The 21,050-nt window shown below is 38.6% G+C and overlaps 1 pseudogene; it reads right to left on the reverse strand.

The window, feature by feature from the left end:
• Positions 1–19,848: 19,848 nt before the first annotated feature.
• LOC121824907 (U2 spliceosomal RNA) lies at positions 19,849–19,940 on the reverse strand (annotated as a pseudogene).
• Positions 19,941–21,050: the final 1,110 nt, after the last annotated feature.

Consider the following 21,050-nt stretch of genomic DNA (forward strand, 5'->3'; position numbering starts at 1 on the left):
TGTGTGTGTGTGTGTGTGTGTGTGTGTGTGTGTGTGTGTGTGTGTTTGTATGTGTGAGTCAGAGTTCCAAGATTAAACTCTACAGGATTTTGGAAGACAAGATAGGAGAAATGACAGAATGGGGAAATCAATTTATTTTTTTAAATTCTGTCCATATAAATATTTATATGAGGACCAAAAGAGGACGGGAGATTGAGATGGCATGGAAATGGGAGAAGAGGGGAGTATGGGACCTTCTCAATTATACTTCACCAAAAATTAACTTCATGGTGGGAGAAGAGATAAAAAATGATAGAAAAGAGCCAGGCAGTAGTGGTGCACGCCTTTAATCCCAGCACTCAGGAGGCAGAGGCAAGTGGATTTTTTAGTCCGAGGCCAGCCTGGTCTACGAAGTGAGTTCCAGGACAGCAAGGACTAAACAAAGAAACCCTGTCCTGGAAATATATATATATATATATATATATATATATATATATATATATATATATATATATATATAGAGAGAGAGAGAGAGAGAGAGAGAGAGAGAGAGAGAGAGAAGGATGGGAAGGAGAGGGAAACAGAAGGGGACCAACCAGGGAAAATAGGGACAGAAAGGAGTTCCGTGATGGTGTGAGAAGGTCTGCTTCTCTTTTCAATCATAAGGTGGTAGACCGGCCCAGTTGTTCTGCCTTGGCTGCCTCCACTGCCCCCACTCCTACCGTGCCAGTCCCTCCCTTCGTCCATTTATTTGGAGCTCGCTGGCTCCAGGATCCTCAGGTGGTAGTTCTTTTTAGCCCCTCGAAGTTTAAAGTGACTCTAGGCAGCCAGGGGACTGGGGAATACACCCACTATGGTGTTCAAGACAGCGAGGTCCGAGTGGCAGCCATTCTCTCCCGTCCCTCTGCTGTTATCCCCACCTGCACCAGGCAGCCCCTGAGCATCCTTAAGCCAGTGGATCTTGGTGCCAGACGTGGCAAGCTGGGTGAAAAGTTTGTCTGCCTCTGTACGGGTGATTCCTTCGAGGAGGTCTGTCGCCTCCAGCACCCTTCCCAGCACATCTGCTGTCCCCAGGTCAGTGGTGGCAGATTTGAGTGCTTGTCTCTTTCTTTGGTTTCCGTGCTTCAACCCACTCTGTCCTTGGTGCATGGTGTGAGTTGACTGGTCATGGAGCAAGGGATGACAGATGGACAGATTGTATTGCATTGGCTGATCCAGCAGGGAATAGCACCCATCATCCTGTACAGGACACTCAGACTGGGGGAATGGCATGAGGACAGGCAGGGGACGGAGTCCAGTGTAGACATTGCTGAGGCTGGTGACAGAAGAGGGTGCTGGAGACTGGATAGACAAACAAAAAAAGAAATACCACGTGACCATCTCATTAGATGCAGAAAAGGCCTTTGATAAAATCAAACACCCCTTCATGAGAAAAGTCCTGGAGATACTGGTATTTAAGGGGCAAACTTCAACATAATACAGGCAGTTTATAGCAAACCCACAGTCAACATCAACTTAAATGGAGACAAACTCAAAACAATTCTACTAAAATCAGGAAAAAGACAAGGTTGTTCACTCTTTCCATATCTATTCAATGAAGTACCTGAAGTCTTAGCTAGAGCAATAAGACAACTAAAGGAGATCAAGGGAATGTAAATAGGACAAAAAGAAGTCAAAGTATCTTTATTTGTAGATGATATGATAGTATATTTAAGTGACCCAACATTCTGTTGGTTTGTTTTAACCAGCTTTGATACTTCTTGTTTTATCTTATTATATTTTATTTTGTTATGTTTTGTTGTTCTTTTCTAATGAGAGACAGAAAAGGAGTAGATCCAGATAGGAAGGGAGGGAGGGAGGAACTGGGAGGAATAGAGAAAGGGGAATCTGTAATCAGGATATATTATATGAGAAAAGAATCCGTTTCTGATAAACGGAGTGGGAATATATTATTGTCATCCAATAATTTTCCAAAGAATTCTGGGTTAAAATTTGGAGGCAGGAAAATGTTTTCCTCCCAAAGTAAACAAATTGTTGTATGCTAGAAAGACATATTATATTAATATTAATAACATATTAGTCATGTTTTATGGAAGAAGTACTTGTTTGGGGAATATGATTCCATTGACATTGATTTTGCTGCTGAACCAGAGGGTGTCCCCATGGTTTACTTCAGTTCCTGCTTTCCCAAGGTATCAGTGTTATTGTAAAGGGAAGACTCACAGGACTGCTGTGCAGTGACTCACTCATCGACTCCTTTTAATACACAGTTCATATGGACTCCTTTCATATATTTTGAGATTTGAGACACAAATGACCTGTATATAAAGGTTAACTGGTGCCAACCAACTACCAATATATTAAGAATGGGACTTACTTCTGAAGCTGTCTTGAATTTTTTTTTTTTGTTTATTTGAGAGTATGCCTAAATATCACCAACCTGTGGAGTGATGAACAGAGCACACAGCTCTGTACATGGAAACAGGAGGCAAGAGTTTGAAGTCAGCTGGAAGCAAATTGTTGTGAAGGTGAAAATTCCTTTACTGGAAAGAGAGAAACTAGTAGAGATAGAGCTGAAAGATAAAAACCAAGCCAGGCCAGTGAACCTAACACTAACTGGATATTTTACCACAAGAAATTTAAGCAGTGGCTCCCATAATTTGGAGTTGAAGTAAAATATTTTATTAAGTAGTTCCAGCTCATTCATCTCAAAATAATTTATTGGATATACATACACAAAATAAAAATAAGTACATTTAATTCAAATATCTTGGACTATTAAAATATATTAATGTTAATATTAATCAAGTAACAAAATTAATAAATGTAAATGGATCCTCAAAAACAAATAAATAAGCAAAAACCAAATAAAATGAAAAGACTGAGAGTGTAGAAGCCAGACAGAAATAAATAGACTGGAAGTGCAAACATTAATCCTGATCATGTTTAAATTAATTGAAATAGAGAAATATGATGCAGGATATTATAAGAAGAGGTCATGTACCCTAGAGAACCACCTGTTGCCCTTCCCTAAAATAAATATCACTTCCAGTCGCATTCTGAGCACTTGTCCTCATACCTAGAGAGTTGCAGCTCTCACCTCCCAAACCAAAGAAGCTTCTTTTTGCAGCAGAGACCATTACAGAAACCTCCAACATGCAGAGAACGGTGAGGTGCCCAACACCAACTGATAACATTTGCAATATAACCTCTACACCTCAGGCTCAGAGAACATCACAGAAGAGGAGACAGAAAGATTGTAGGAGCAAGAAGACCAGGAAGTGTACTGTGGGATGGTCTTTCTGTATGCTGTGAATATGTGCTGCTACCATTGGTTAATAAAAAGCTGCTTTGGCCTATGGCAAGACAGGTTACAGCCAGGTGGGAAATCCAAGAGACATACAGAAGAAAGGTGGAGCAAGGAGATGCCATTCAGCCATCCAGGGAGAAAGATGCCAGCAGACTGGTAACACTGTTGTTTATTAAGTGCCACAATGCTTTCTTTCATTAAGTGGACCTATTTACAATGTGAGAAGAGCCACAAGGTACAATAAAACCCACTATAAGGGTTTATTAAGGGAAGGGAACAGAAGGGATGTGCTTAGGCCTATGGGAATGATCTTGAAGGAAAAGGGGAGAGGGATAAGTGGGAACTGCTATTATTGATTTGCTCACACATGTGCACAAGGGCTTACATAGCTATGCCATGCATGAGCATAGATTATGTGATCACACTGCACACAAATTACATGATCGTGCAGCACATGGATTACATAGGATGTAAGGCCCTGGGATGACTAAGCATCTTGCTTGGCTACTGGACAGTGCATGTGTGGTCATGTAGCTAGGGGAGTGTCTAGGAATTCTAACAAACACCATGGCTCCATGACAAAATATAGATTAATAGAAATGGGTTAATTTAAGATATAATAGCTAGCTATCAATAAGCCTGAGCCATAGACCAAACAGTTTGTAGTTAATATAAGCCTATGTATGTTTATTTGGGATTGAATGGTGGTGGGACACAGGAAAAGATTTGGCTATATCTGATATTTTAACGTGGGGCTGGAATATCCACATAAGTCCTGACAAAAGCTTAAAAAAGGATTCTAGACCCACAAAAATGTGAGTCAAATGCAGCTTCTTAGTAGCCAAATTTTTTTCAGATAGGCTCTGTTGCTGGCAGCTAAGAGATGCATGGCTACTTTAACAGACAGCTTCCTGGTTCATGCTGGAGGCACTGTGAGCTCTTTCCAGAGGTCCTGCTACAGAGAACTTAAATTGGGTTTTTGGGCAATGTGCTGCAAGCTGCTTGATGGCTACATGGACCCGCTGCTTCCCAGAATTGGGGCAGTAAGCATGGCTACCAGAATTGGCAGTGCACATACCTCTGTCATGTTGAATAGCCGAATGGGGCAGAGGCAGCAGCCAGGGCTCCACTTCAGATCTAGCCATGCAGCTTAGCAGTTTAAAAATTCTCTTGGCAGAAAAAGATTAAAGATACACAATAAAATAGATTCAGATGGAAAAAACAACAACCTCCAAACAGGTTATACTATGTTTAAATATATATATATGGGAGAAAAAAGAAAAAGGGTAGAGAAAGTCCTTAAAAAAGAAATAAAATTTTAAGAAAACCACATAGAGATGGAAAATATAGAGAGAGTCTGGATACTATATATTATTGTGTTGTCTTTATGATATTTTTTTAACTGCAGAGAAACATTTGATTTTAGGGACTGCTAAATTAAACTAACATATATATTTTAAAGGTATCTTGACTTTAAAATTTGGGTCTAAGGATATGTTGCTTTGGAAAAGAAGTTATGCTTTTGTTTCCTCAGAAGATGAGAAGCTGTGGACTCCTTCCAGGTTAATATGGTTCCATCAAGGAAGACCCCCTGAGAGGTCTCCAACGGAATCTATGGCCTAGATTATCCAATATCCAGAAAGCTTCAAGACAAATGGCTGAGACAATGCAGGCTCATAGACTACTCCAGTCAGGACTTGACCATTATCCTAAATTTTCTCAGGGTTCCCCCAAAGATTACAAATGCCCCCAATCAGCAGGAAATAGTCTAGAAAACTATGCCCACATTTCCAAAAAATTTCCAAAAAAAAAACTATGGATGTCTGCCTTTGTTAAGGAGGTTTGGTTACAAATTGTTATTGGTCATAGTCAATCTCTTTCTAAAAGAAGAAAGGGGGATATGATATAGAAATGATGAAAAAGGTAGATTATTAAATCTACTTTAACCCAAAATATAATTGTTAATCTCAAAATACTTTACATTGGTACAGATTTTGGTTTATTAATACAAATTTAAGGTAAATTTTATTATACTGCATATATATTTCTACTCTTGTTTAAGGTATTATATTTATGCAACTCATTTAAAATTATAATTTATCATTAATAAATACAGATTAATAGTCACCTATGATAAACTTATATTAATATTAACTTTTTTAGATATATAAAGATATATTTCAATTAGATAGATAATCTTCAAACACTTTGAAATCCTACAGAATATGGCTTTTAAAATGTTTTAAGAACTTAGACTTTTCTGGACAATGAGACACATCTCCTCCTGGAAGCATCAATTACTTCAAAAAGGATGATGGACATCGAAGAAACTCATTATGGAGTTTGCTTACAATGTGGAAAAGGCTACCCATTTGGGCAAGAAACTGCTCTTGCCTGGACTGCTTGACAATATGTTGTATAAACTGGACATGCAGGACCCATAGGAAAGAGACCATTAAACTTTGCCAAAACAAAGTGAGATGGTCCTTCAGATTCCTGCTTCACAGAAGAAACTGCCAGGCATTCTGCAGGACACCGAGAAAAGCAACTGATGAATTTTGCCAATAGGCAGAACAGTCCTTCAAATTTTATGCTTCATTGAAAAGTATGCCAGAGACTCTAGGCCTATAGGCTGAAGATAGATTCTTCAATGTTACAAAAGAACTTTGGATGACTGTCCGGACAGCCAGATGTCTCTGTCATTTCTAGAATTATGAAAGTTGATTGCAATGCACTTCCTATTTACTCAAGTAATATATCCTTCAGGGTCTTTGATATAGTTGAAGACTAGATAGTTATAATTATGATCTTAGTTAGTTATAATAAAAGATAAGTTAGATATGAAATTTTAGACTCACAAAGATAGGATGAATAATAGAATATTTTCTTTAATTCTGCCAAATACAGATAGACTATATATTGTAACTGTAATTCTTACTCGGGAATTGTTTTGTTATATGTAGTTTTACTATGTTGAAGTTAAAACCTTCTATTTTGATTAAACAAAGAAGGGGAAGTGCTGTGGGATGGTCTTTCTGTATGATGTGAATATGAATGTGTTGCTACCACTGGTTAATAAAGAAGCTTCTTTGGCCTATGTCAAGACAGGTTATAGCTAAGGCAAGAAATCCAAGCAAAGATACAGAGAAAAGAAAGGTGGAGTCAGGAGACTTTATCCAGCCACCCAAGGAGCAAGATGCCAGCAAATCGGTAATGCCACAACCACATGGCAAAATATAGGTGGATAGAAATGGAGTAATTTAAGATTCCCTTTGCCCTTCTGCCATCATGAATAAATATGTGACTGATGTCTCACAATGAGATAAACCAAAGATAACAAGGTCATCATGTCTAATTCTAGTCCTTAAAATCAATAAAACATTGGGCACTTCTTCAAAGCTACTCCTCAGTAAAATAAACAAAACCCAGATGTTCATAATCTGATTTCTAAAGATACAGAGTATCCTTTGTGGACATGATAATAATGGAGTAGGTTTTCAGATCATGAATAGACTTAACCTTAGTGATTTCACAATCTCCATCCTTTAAATTTATCTTCTGTTTTTGACAAGCTACCCTTTCTAAAGTCTGACTTTCCTGTTCACATTTTAATAAGTAAATCTTTTTTTCAAATTCTTTGATCTCTGAGTTCATATTTCACATCAACATATTTTTATATTTCCTAGGATGGAGATAGAAATACATGTATCCCACATGAACATACTTTTGTGTTTCTTGAGATAGAACTGCACATAATAGCTGATGAAGTGTGAGAAGGGAAGTTGTATTTTTCTCTAAGGTTGAGTTTCTATCACAGAATGACTTGAAAATCTCTTACTGGTGTTTCTAGTGATGCAGTCCCTATGAAGACCTACCTTTGGGAATTTATGTTCTCATAATAGAGATGACAGGAAGATTGTGGGAGAAAGATATAGCACTAGGTTGGAGTCTGCCTGTCTTCACAGTGTTTAGAATGGCATATGTGTTGTCCTACCTTCTGAGTTCAAATCTGAGCTCTGTAAGTTACTAACTATGAAATAATAATTCATGTAAATGCTCTGTGACCTAATAACTGGGGAAAGTGAGGCACCTGCTGGACAGTGTTCTGATGAAGAGTAATTGGAATGAATGAACATAGGTTAGTAATAGAGTGCTATGTGAATTGTAGTTACAATTAGTTTGATGTATTTTGGATTCAATTTGAGATGTTTTCTTAGAAAAGACTTAAGATCAGTTGAGTTCTGTGACCACACATGTGGTGTTGGTGGTTATATTTTTAAAGAGGAAAATTAAGTATGTATTTAACTAAGTTTGCCTCAGTGAAAAAGAACATAAAGTTGCCTTAAATAAGACAACCTGTCAGTCATATTAGGAAGCAAAACTTGGGGGAAACTGGATGGAAATCCTACTTTGATAGTCTAGGGGCAAGATCAGCTTTGTCTTGGAGAGAAGTGTGGTACAGCAGCTGAGCAGAGGTTTGAAATTAGAGCTGGCTAGAAAAACGCCAGGAGGCCTGTGGAGATCTCAGCCTTCCTTGGCCTTTGGCAGGACTTGGGAGCAGGCACAGCCTGGACTGTGAAGTCAGAGGCCACACAAGTTGTTACAATTTGGATAATTTATGAGTAGATACTGGAAATACCTGCATAGACAGGACACAGAAAGGACTTAGTACTTGATATAATGCAGGTCAGCTTTACCATAAATTCAAGCATTGTATATATTCATATTCTCAATTTTCCAAATCAGAAAACCAAGGATGGGTCAGTGAAATGTAATAGTCCTGATTATTTTGATTGCATGTGATCAAAACCAGTGTGAACTAGTTAAGGCCAAGTGAGGAACTTGGGGCTGATATCTAATCCATGGAGTAGCTAGGATAACCCTGAGTACCAGCTTTTTAGAACAAGAGAGAATAAAGGTATCAAATCCCATTCTCTTCCTGGCCCCTATTCTCCATACACTTTTCTACATGTCAACTTCATGCTTTCACAGTGATTTTTTGCCATATGGTTGGAAACATGGGTTCTGGAAGCTCACTGCCTCACACTTTCACTACCCAAAAGACATAGAGGAAAACTGTCTAGTGTGGGGCCACATGGCCACTCCTAGGCCATTGATGGAGAAAGGATCAGATATTGACCTTGGTTGCCTTCATGCTGTCAACAAGTCTGGAACTTCAGTTTCAGATGGAGAATTCAGAACCAAAACTCTTTAATTCTGGGTGACTTGTCCTAAGTCTTGCACAGCTTGTAGATGATGGAACTGGAATTGCAGTTTGTGCTGTTCTGTTCTGTTCTGTTCTGAAGTGCCTTCCTGTCCTTCCTGATGTGTAGTGCTACTAATGATATCTAACAAAGGTTTCATGTCTTTTAAAGTATGCTCATTAGTGGTGTGAAGTCCCTGTATCAATGCTCTCAGAAGACCCCTGTCATGTAACTTCTGATTTTTTGTCTCTCAAGAATCTCAAACCTTGTCACAGGGCAGAATTTAGCAAGAAACAAAGCCTAATGAAATGTTTATCTAAGGATCTTAAAGCCATGCAAGTCATTAGCTTGTATGTAAACTTAGTGAGCTGTTTACTTATCACTGAGAGGAATGTGGGACTGTGGTATTCTGGAGGGAAGTATTTAAATTTTATGTTTTTCATTTATAAAAAGCCAATGACTTTTTAGGAAAGGATTTCATATCTTTAGCTTTTATGTCTTCAGAAAGTCACCCACACAGCTCACTTGCTCACCTGTCTGTCCTTAGAAATCTTGACTCATGTTCATATATTAGCATTGCATTTTCTATGATTGTGGCTGGGATTAGAAAATTCTGCTTTAATCCATATTTCTTTTCTTTTTTTTTTTTCCTGAGACAGGGTTTCTCTGTGTAGCTTTGTGCCTTTCCTGGAACTCACTTGGTACCCCAGGCTGGCCTCGAACTCACAGAGATCTGCCTGTCTCTGCCTCCTGAGTGCTGGGATTAAAGGCGTGCACCACCACCACCACCACCACCACCACCACCACCACCACCACCACCACCACCTGGCTTAATCCATATTTCTAATGCAATCTGAAAAGTGAGCCACTATCTTATTTCTTTTTGTATTTAATTTTGCCTCCAGATTGGTATGCCCTTCAGTTCTTACTTAATATTTGCCTGGTATATGGCTTCAAATTTTATTTTTGGTATGTTTGAATTAAAAAGGAGAGCTTTGTGTTCATTAGTATGTGACTTTCACATCATGCAAATGCATCAAGGAAAAGCCCAAACAGTGAGAGTTCTGTACCTTAGAAAATTTGCTCTGGTTTCTGATGCCTCTTATCATACTGCCTTTCCATTTCTAGGATATGGAAGCCTAAAGATATTCTGTATGTTGGTTGAGTTATAACCATTGCTGAAGTCAAGCCAACAACTCACTCTCTTTTTTGATGTGCATTCTACTTTCTATGACTTGTTACTTTGTGGGGGTATTCTCTTCAGGATAGAAGGACATCTTGACAGTGACAGTGAGGCCCTAGAGGGGAAAGTTTGAGTCTGCAAGTTTCTTTTGGAATGTGAGTTCTGTGTACTTATCTTGTCTTCACCATTTCTTAGTCTTTGTGGCTTTGGATCCATGCCAACAATATAAGTTTCTTATTAATCTTGGAATATAGCAACTCATCACTTACTGTCTCATAGGCCAGGAATTGAGTACAGTTTAATTGTGTTCAGCATCAGTCACAGCAAGGCCCAATATAGGGAGAATTAGCTTCCAAATTTTCTCACATGGCTACAGAGAGTCTCAGGCTTCCCCTGGATATCAACTAAGACACAGCCCGGAGAGTCTCACAACCTTGTACTGGCTTTCTGCAGAACAAGTGGGCAAAGAACAATAGAGTTTATGGGATTATAAGTGTGTACCACCACCATAACCAGCCTAAGAGTAAATGTTTAGACTTTCATAATTTAGAGAAGTTATATAATATTGCTCACATCCAGTTTTATCTGCCTATAGTTTAAAATAGTATTCCTGACCAAACTGTCCTCCAAGATTTGCAATGCTATATCAAGAGCCAACCCCATATATACTTTGTAGGTCCTGGTACCATTTGGCTGGAGTGAGTCAGCATGGTGGGTAGGGCACTACAGAGTTGGTGTATTTGTTTGTCTTCATGATATAGGTCAATACTGTGCATTCTTAATTCTACATGTTGGTCCTAAACCTATAACCACTATAATGCAGTTACTTAGTGATTCTTATAGTAAAAAAAATTCCTGTCCATTCTTGCAAACTTTAAAGAGTAGTGCTGTGGTGGTATTGTGTTCCCCAAAATATTGTGTACCTTAATAAATTTATCTGGGGTCAGAGAACAGACAGCCACTAGATACAAAGGCTAGAAAATGGTGGCACTCACACCTTTAATCCTAGCATTCCAGAGATAGAAATCCCTCTGGATCTCTGTGAGTTCAAGGCCACATTGGAAACAGCCAAGCATGGTGACATGCCTTTAATCCCAGAAAGCCAGCCTTTAATCCCAGAGAGTGGTGGTAGAAAGTAGAAAGATATATAAGGCGTGGGGACCAGAAACTAGAAGCATTTGGCTGGTTCAGCATTCAGGCTTCTAGCAGCAGTTTCAGCTGAGAGCCATTGGGATGAGGACACAGAAGCTTCCAGTCTGAGGAAACAAGACCAGTTGAGGAACTGGCAAGGTGAGATAGCTGTGGCTTGTTCTGTCTCTCTGACCTTCCAGTATTCACTCCAATAACCGGCCTCGGGTTTGATTTTATTAATAAGAACTTTTAAGCTTCCTGCTATATAGTGCCATCATTATTATAGGTTTCAAGTAGAGTTCAATTTAATCTAATTCAGAAAACTTCCTGTAAACACCCTTTTATTAGCTACCCTTTTCATTATAGAAGCAAATTATAGAAAGAAGGATTGGTTCTGGCTCACAGTTTCAGGGTATTTCAGTCACGTATGGAGAAAGAGGCATAGCAAGGTGAGTGTGTGGCAGGGCTCCTCACATGTGGCTGGATAAGGAAGCAGAGTGTAGACTTAGAGCCAGAGACAGCTATACCCTGCTAAGGCCTGCCTCTTGTGAACTATGTTCTTTAGGACAGTCTCATGTACCAAGGATTTCACAAACTCTCAAAATAGAGCCACTTCCTGGGAGCAAAATAAAGTGAGCCTGTGGGGTCATCTTCCATTAAACCCTAACAGTAACTCTTTCTCTGACCTTGAGGATTTTAAAATTTGTATTGATGACAGATGTTGGAAGCCTTTCACTTCTCTCTTATTCTTATACTGTTGACATTCTTCTCCCTAACTGCACAGCATATGAAATATAATTTCCAATGGTAGCTGTGTGTGACCTTTGAGAAGAAAGTCTATCCTCTGCTTGAATGGCCTTTCTCTTGATATTAGACAGCCACAGTGGCTTCAGAATGACACAGTACTGAATACATGTTGTGTAACTATAAAAAGGGCTGCCACCAAGAAACTGCCATTTGTATTTGTGTTCTTTCTCCTTTGGCTCTTTTCTACAAACTCAAATAAGAATAAAAGGAAGAGAACCCTTTTCATGGCAATCTATGTAATAGTAACAGCCTCCAGGAAAAGTATATTTATTCTAAGCACCAGCCTGCAATTCCATGTTGGAAACTCCAAGATGTTCTCACACTTCTCTACACTCTCCATTAGGCACCAGATTTTTTTCTTTTTGTTTTTTGAGACAGGGTTTCTCTGTCTAGTCCTGGCTGTTCGAGAACTCACTCTGTAAACCAGGCTGGTCTTGAACTCTCACAGAGATCTGCCTTGTTCTGCCTGCTGAGTGCTGATATTAAAGGCATATGCTGCCACTGCTGAGTATAGGCAATATTTGAGGTCTCATCCATAAATATGACATTTATACCACCCTCTAAGGCACGGGGAATACTATGAAAGAGAGACTGGGAAGTATATGAGTTGTAACATAAAGGTGAAGGACTATGAAATGCCAGTCTCTACACTTGATAAAATATTTTTAGTCATGATCTCACAGCATTTGTGGTTACTCACAATGAACCCTCACATGACTGGCCCTGTCAACAATCAGTTGAGAACTAGAAAGAGTTTACAGGGGTGGACCACTCATTGCTGAACTATAGACTATTGATATACTCTGGGAGAGTGAGAGTCATGATCTTCAGTTTTGGACCCAGTGCTGAGCCCATGAGGCAACAGTGGATAGCTCCAAACCACAGTTACACAGACTGTCCTAGTTAAACTAAACAGGTCATGAAACACAATGTACAGATATGAATATGAGAGAGATCTGTAGAGAGGAGAAAGGGAAGACAGGGTGAAAGGGTGTGAGGAGGGGAAGTGGTGAGTGGTCAGTATGTATTATGTATGTGTGTGAATGATCATCTTTAATTAATTTTAAAGCAAAAGTATATGCTATCAAATTTCATTTGAGTTTGAATTAGGAATGTGCTCTGCTACAAACAGAAGAAACACCATAAAACAGTGGCATAAATAACTAATTTTTTGTTTCTGTTTTTTTTTCTGAAAAAAAATCTTAGAAGCCAGCAAAGTTAATCTTGAGTTAACAAAATTAACTCAAAAAATAAGTAATCCTCCTATATACAAACAACAAATGGATGAAGAAAGAAATCAGGGAAACAACATCCTTGACAATAGCCACAAATAATATAAAATACCTTGGTGTAACTCTAACTACAGAAATGAAAGATCAGTAAGACAAATACTTCAAGATTTTGAGGGGAGAAATTGGAGAGGATATCAGAAGATGGAAATATCTCCCATGCTCATGGATCAGCAGGATTAACATAGTAAAAATGGCCATCCTACCAAAAGTAATCTACAGATTCAATGCACTTCTCACCAAAATCCTAACACAAGTCTTTATAGACCTTGAAAGAACAATTCTCAATTTCATATGGAAAAAAAATCCCAGGATAGCTAAAACAATCCTTCCTGTACAATAAAGGAACTTTCAGAGATATCACCATTCCCTGATTGAAAGCTGTACTTTAGGGCCACATGATATTGTCATAAAAACAGACAGATGGATCAATAAAATTGAATTGAAGACACAGGTGTAAGTCCACATACCTATGGACTCCTGATTTTTGACAAAGAAGCCAAAATTGTTCAATGGAAAAAAGAAAGCATCTTCAACAAATGGTTCTGGGTAACTGGATGTTGGCATGTAGAAGAATGTAAACAGATCCATATCTACCACCCTGTACAAAACTCAAGTTCAAGTGGACCAAAGAACTCAACATAAAACTAGATACACTGAACCCGATAGAAAAGAAAGTGGGAAATAGGCTTAATCGAGTTGACACAAGAGACACCTTCCTAAATAGAACACCAATAGCACAGACAGTAAGGTTGACAATTAAAAAATGGCACCTCAAGAAACTGAAAAGCTTCTGTAAGGCAAAGGACACCATTAATAGAACAAAAGGACAGCCTACAGAATAGGAAATTATCTTCACCAATCCCACTTTGGACAGAGGGCTGGTTTTCAAAATATATAAAGAACTCAAGAAAATGGACATCAATAAACCAAATAATCCAATTAAGAAATAGGGTACAGATCTAAAGAGAGAATTCTCAACAGAAGAATTTCAAATGGCCAAGAAACACTTAAAGAAATGATCAGCATTCTCAGTCACCAGGGAAATGCAAATCAAAATGATTCTGAGATTCCAATTTACACCTATCAATGGCTAAGATCAAAACCACAAGTGACAGCTCCTCTGTTGCTGGTACAAATGCAAACTTGCACAGCTACTTTAGAAATCAATATGGTGGTTTCTCAATAACTTGGGAATTGGTCTACCTCAAAACCCAGCTATATCACTCTTGGGCATATGGCCAACTAATGCTCTATCATACCACAAGTACACTTGCTCAATTATGTTCATAGCAGCTTTATTTATAATAACCAGAATCTAGAAACAGCCTAGATGTCCCTCAAATGAAGAATGGATAATGAAAATGTGGCACATTTACACAATGTATTACTCAGTATTACTCAGCTGTTAAAAAAAATAATTGTGGTAGATAGTTTTCTCTTGTCCTGCAGTCCCACAGGTGCTTATAAAATAATCACTCAGAGGCTTAATATTACTTATAACTGCTTGGCCATTAGTTCAGGCTTATTACTGACTAGTTCTTACACTTAAATTGACACATAATTCTTATCTATATTTAGCCATGTGGCTTGGTACCTTTTCTCCATTCTGCCTTTTCTTTTGCTTTCTCTGTGTCTGGCTGGCAACTCCTCAGTCCACCCATCCTCTTCCCAACATTCTCCTAGTCTGCTAATGTCTACTATACTTCCTGCCTGACTACTGGCTAGTGTTTTATTAAACCAGGGCAAGAGCATTATCCTACAGAAAAAAATATGAAATTTGCAAGCAAATAAATGGAACTAGAAAAAAAATCATCCCAAGTGAGGTAACCCAGACTCCAAAAGAAAAACATGGTATATGCTCACTTATAAGTAGCTATTGATGCTGGGCAGTAGTGGCACATGCCTTTAATACCAGCACTCTGGAGGCAGAGGCAAGTGGATCTCTGTGAGTTCAAGGCCAGCCTGGTCTACGAGTTCATTCAGGGATATTACACAGAGAAACCCTATCTCAAAAACCAAACAACAACAATAACAACAAAACCAAAACAAACAAAAAAAACCCTATTTCTATAAGTAGCTATTAACTGTAAAGGATAATCGTGTTACAATCCACAGACTCAGAGAAGCTAATTAACAAGGAGGACTCGAGGGGGATGCTCAGATCTCCCTGGGAAGGTAAAATGGACTTGTTTTTGTGGGTTGTCTGGGGGCTTGTGGGGATGGGAACTGGAGGGATCAGGTGAGACAATGCGGGGTGAAAGTGCTGAAAGAGAGGGAGTGAAAGTGCTGTAGTGAGGTAGAAACCTAGTGCAATTGAAACCCCCAGGAATCTAAAAGGGTGACCACAGCTAGGACTCTTACCAACAGGGATACATACCCTGAACTGGCTATCTCCTGTAGTCAGGCAAGACTTCGAGTGGAGGGATTGGGACACCAATCCAGCCACATAACCTTTGACCTATAATTTGTTCTGCCTACAAGATGTGCTGGGGTACACAGATTGTGGGAGTGGCCAATTAATGACTGTTATAGTCTGAGACCCATGTCATGAGAGGGATTCCACCTCTGACACTGACTGGACCACCAGGACCTACAGTCTGGATGACCCAGAGACCTAGGATAAAACCAAACACAATGGGAGGAAAACAAATAATGTCAATGTAATGATACCTAATGGCATTCTGCTGTACTCATTGATTGGTGCTTAGCCCAACTGTCATCAGAGAGGCTTCATCCAGTAACTGATGGAAACAGATGCAGAGACCACAGACAAACATTAAGCTGAGCTTGGGGAATCCTACAGAAGAAGGGAAGGGATTATAGGAGCCAGAGGGCTGAAGGACATCACAAGAAAACCCACAGAATCCCCTAACCAGGGCTCATAGGGACTCACAACTGAACCAACAGTCAGGGAGCCTGCATGGAACTGACATAGGCCCAGTGCATATATGTAACAGTGGTATAACTTGGTCATCGTGTGAGATTCCTAACAGTGGGAACAGGGGCTGTCTCTGACTCTTTTGCTGACTTTTGGGACCCTATTCCTCATACCTAGTTGCATTGCTCAGTCTTACTACAACTTGACATGCCATGTTTGGTTGATATACATTCGAGGCCTGCGCTTTTCTGAATAGAAATGGAGGAGGAGTGAAAGGGAGGCAGATTGAAGGTGGAGGGAAGGGACTTAAAGGATAGGAGGAAGGGGAAACTATGTTGAGATATAAGTAATAATAATGATGATAATAATAATAAATCATTTTTAAAAATCTTAGAAGTCAATGAGACTATGATATAACCAGAGACTCTGGTTTTTCCTTCTTCCTATTCTAAAAAATCACCCTATCCTACCCACACCTCCACAAGCCTCCTGCTCCATCAGAGGCTGTGCCACCACCCTATCCTTTCCTCTCCCCATAACTCTATGCTGCCCTAGCTCCACTAGAGGTCAAGCCAGCACCAAGATTCCCAGAGGCCACTTGACACCCAGAATCCCAGTGGACCCCTGACTAAACCAGAGGCCACTCTGTCAGATCTTCAGCTCCCCAACTCAACCAAAACTCCCTACTCCACCAGTGGCCACAGGCCACTCCAACAGGAAGACCAGTGAAGAAACAGAAACCAAAGAACAAAACACCCATCCACCAAAGACAAACTCAGAAATTGGCTCCTAGACCTATAATCATCTCAAAACCAAATGCCTAGACATCAGTGTAAGAAGATAATCAACAACAGCCAGTGCAACGTGTCACCACCAGAGCCCAGCTATCCTACTGCAGCAAGCTGTGAATATTCCAACATAGCTGGAGCACAAGAAAACGACCTGAGACCTCCTTTATAAAGATGACAGAGGCCCTTAAAGGGGAAATGAACAAATCCCTTAAAGCCAAGGAAAAACAAACAGTTGAAGGAAACAGTTTAAGACCTGAAATGAACAAATCCCTTAAGGAAATCCAGGAAAACACAAACAGTTGAAGGGAACAGTTCAAGACATTAAAATGGAAATAGAAGCGATAAAGAGAATATAAACTGAGGAAATTCTGGAAATGGAAAACCGAGGTAAGTGAACAAGAAATACAGATACAAGTATTACCAAACAGAATACAAGAGATGGAAGAATCTCAGGTGTTGAAGATACAATAGAAGAAATAGATACATTGGTCAAAGAAAATGTTAATCTAAAAAAAAAAAATCCCTGACACAAAACATCCAGGAAATCTGAGGCACTATGAAAAGATGAAACCTACAAATAATAGGAATAGAGGAGAAGAATTACAGCTCAAAGAAAATATTTTTAGCAAAATTATAGAAAAAATTTTTTCTTACCTAGAGAACAACATGCCTATAGAGATATAAGAAATTTACAGAACACCAAATAAATTATACCAGAAAAAAAATTCCATGTTCCAAATAATAATCAAAACACAAAATACACAGGAAAAAAGAAAGAATATTGAAAGCCTCAAAGAAAAAAGGCCAAGTAACATATAAATGCAGACCTATTAGAATTACACCCAAGTTTTCAGTGGAGACTCTAAAAGGCAGGAAGTCCTGGACAGATATCCTGCAGACTCTAACAGAACACAGATATCAGCCCAGATTACTATACCCAGCAAAACCTTCAATCGCCATAGATGGGAAAAACAAGCTATTTCATGACAAAGTCAGTTTTAAACAATACCAGTCCACAAATCCAACCCTGTAGAAGGTGCTAGAAGGAAAACTCCAACCCAAGGAGGTTTACTCTACCCATGAAAATACAGGCAATAATTAATCTTACAATAGCAACACCCTAAGAGGAGAAACACACACACACACACACACACACACACACACACACACACACACACATTCACACATACACACTCTCTGTCACCACCACTATACTAACAGGAAGTAACAGTCATTGTTCATTGATATTTCTCAACATCAGTGGTCTCAATTCTTCAACAAAAAGACACAGACTAACAGAATAGATGAAAAAAAAAAAAGATCTACCATTCTGCTGCATCCAAGAAACACACCCTAACATCAAAGATAAACATTTCCTCAGAGTAAACAGTTGAAATAAGATTTTCTAAGAAAATGAACCTAAGAAACAAGCTGCTGTAGCCATTCTAATATCTAACAAAATGGACTTCAAACCAAAGTTAATCAAAAGAGACAGAGAAGGATATTTCATACTAATTACAGGAAAAGTCCATCAAGAAGATTTTTCAATTCTTAACATCTATGCACCAAACCCAAGGGCACCCACGTTTACAAAGGAAACTCTACTAAAGCCTAAATCACACATCAATTCTCACATGCTGATAGTAGGAGACCTCACCGATGGACACATTATCCCAACAAAAACTAAACAGAGAAATAATGAACCTAACAAACATTATGAACCAAATGGACCTAACAGATATTTATAGAACATTTCACCCAAATACAAAAGTATACACTTTTTTCTCAGCATCTCATGGAATTCTCCAAAATTGGCCACATAGTCACAGTGCAAATCTCAAGATACAAGAAAACTGAAATAACCCCTTGTATCCGATCAGACCACCATGGATTAAGACTATCTACTAACAACAAGAGAAACTCTACAAACTCATAGAAACTGAACAACTCTGAATGACCACTGTGTCAAGAAAGAAATAAAGATAGAAATTAAGGACTTCTTAGAATTCAATGAAAATGAATGCATAACATACCCAAACTTATAGGACACAATGAAAGTGGTGCTAGAGGGAAAGTTCATAATACTAAGGGCTTTTATAAATAAATTGGAGAGATCTCATACTAGTGGCTTAATAGCACACCTGAATGTTCTAGAAGTAAACACACACAAGAGGAATAGATGGCAGCAAATAATCAAACTAAGGGCTGAAATTAATGAAGTAGAAATAAAGGAAACAAAACAAAGAATCAATGAACCAAAGAATTGGTTCTTTGAGAAAATCAACAAAATAGATAAACCCTTATCCAAACTAACTAAAAGGCAAAAGGATAATATCCAAACTAACAATATCAGAAAGGAAAAGGGAACATAACAGCAGACACCAAGGAAATCCAAAGAATCATTAGGTCATACTTCAAAAACCTGTACTCTACAAAATTGGAAAAATAAATGGACAAATTTCCTGATAGATAATTTAAATCAAGATTAGATAAACAATTTAAATAAACCTATAACACCTAAGGAAATAGAAACAATCATTAAAACTCTTCCAAAGCCTCCTGCCCCCCAAAAAAGAAAGAAAAAGAGAAAAAGAAAAAGAATAGAAAAGAAAATAGCTCAGGGCCAGATGGCCTTACCACAGAATCTATCGGACTTTCAAAGAAGAGCTAATACCAATACTCCTTAATAATCTTCTTCCCAAGGGCCCAAAAAAGAAGCTACTAACGGTGCGAATTATTTTCAGGAAAAGAATCCAAGTACACCATGCTCTTTGTCCGTCTACATTATTCCTCTGGGATAAAGTCCTTTCTGTACAGGTTCAGTCTGTTCTCAAGCCTGGCTCCTTTCTTGGCTGATTTCTCTCTACCTTTATCTACTGTCTCCTCTAAGTTCTATCTTAATTCTCTCATCTTAGTTCTGACCCATCTTGGTCTTTCTCACCTCTTTCTTACCCACCTTGTTCTGCCTCATCTGGTTCTTCCTTATCTTCTGTCTCATTCTTCTAGTTCTCTAGTCCAAATCCTCAAAAATCCTCTCTAAGTCTCTAAGGTTTGCAGTTACATACCTATGCAATAGCAGGGCTCTAGCTAAAGCAAGGTCACCAGGCTTGAGTTCTTACAGGGTCATAAAGGCAGACAAGAGTTTTCCTCAGGCAGTAACCATCAGGCTTTTACAACCCAAAAAGGGAGTGGTAAGGGAGGAGGTCAACTGAGTGCTAAAATCGGTTAATATATCAGAAAAAGGGAATTTATGTGCTCAAACAACATTCCTAGAAGTGGTTAGGTAAAAATGTTATGAGTCTTTAATTTTAGTAAGGCTGTATAAGATACTACACTTGATCTTAGCCAAAAGGCCGAGAAGCAATGTAAGGCTGTTTAAGAAAGGAGGGTCTCAGCTTAAATTGTATAAGAAATAAAGCTATCCGCCTGACCTAAGAGACAGGTGTTGTTTGCATAAGGGTGTTACCTTAGTTCAGGAGATCGTTTGGCCTTGGATACTTGATAGTATTTTAGATAAATACACTCTTAGGAGTTCTTGGAAGCACACATAGCATACAAGAAAAATCATTGTAGGAACCAGTTAATATATATACAAAAGCTAAAATATCACCAAGACTTCTTAAGCCATGGCTTGACTTTTGGAAAAGTCCTTGACCTTTCCAAGTAGAAGCTTTTATGATAGAAGCTGGATTCCATTACATTTTCCTGCAACTTGCAGCAAAATTATTCCACAAAATAGAAACAGAGGGAACATTGTCAAATTCTATGAAGCCACGGTCACCCTGATACCCAAACCACACAAAGACTCAACAAAGAGAATCACAGACCAATTTCCCTCATGAAAGTTGATGCAAAAACACTCAATATAATACTGGCAAGCCAAATCCAATAACATATCAAAAAGATCATCCACCATGATTGAGTAGGCTTCATCCCAGAAGTTCAACACACAAAAATCTGTCAATTTAATCCACCATATAAACAAACTAAAAGAAAAAAAATTCACATGATTATTTCATTAGATGCTGAAAAAACCTTTAACAAAATCCAACACCTCTTCATATAAAAGTTTTGGAGAGATCATAGATACAAGAAACATATATAAACATAATAAAGGCAATTTATAGTAAGCCTATAGCCAACATCAAATTAAATGGAGAGAAACTCAAAAGCAATTCCACTAAAATCAGGAACAAGACAAGACTGTTGACTCTTTTTGTACCTACTCTATGTAGTACTTGAAGTTCTAGCTAGAGCAATAAGACAACTAAGGAGATCAAGGGGATACAAATTGGAAAGGAAGAAGTCAACGTATCTTTATTTGCAGATGGTTTGATACTATACACAAGCAACCCTGAAATTCTACCTGGGAGTTCATACAGCTGATGAACATCTCCAGCAAATAGGCTGGATACAAGATTAAAAAAAAAAAATCAGTAGCCCTCCTATACACAAACAACAAACTCAAGGGTTAT

The sequence above is a fragment of the Peromyscus maniculatus genome, chromosome 21, assembly GCF_049852395.1.
Source record: "Peromyscus maniculatus bairdii isolate BWxNUB_F1_BW_parent chromosome 21, HU_Pman_BW_mat_3.1, whole genome shotgun sequence".
NCBI lineage: Eukaryota > Metazoa > Chordata > Mammalia > Rodentia > Cricetidae > Peromyscus > Peromyscus maniculatus.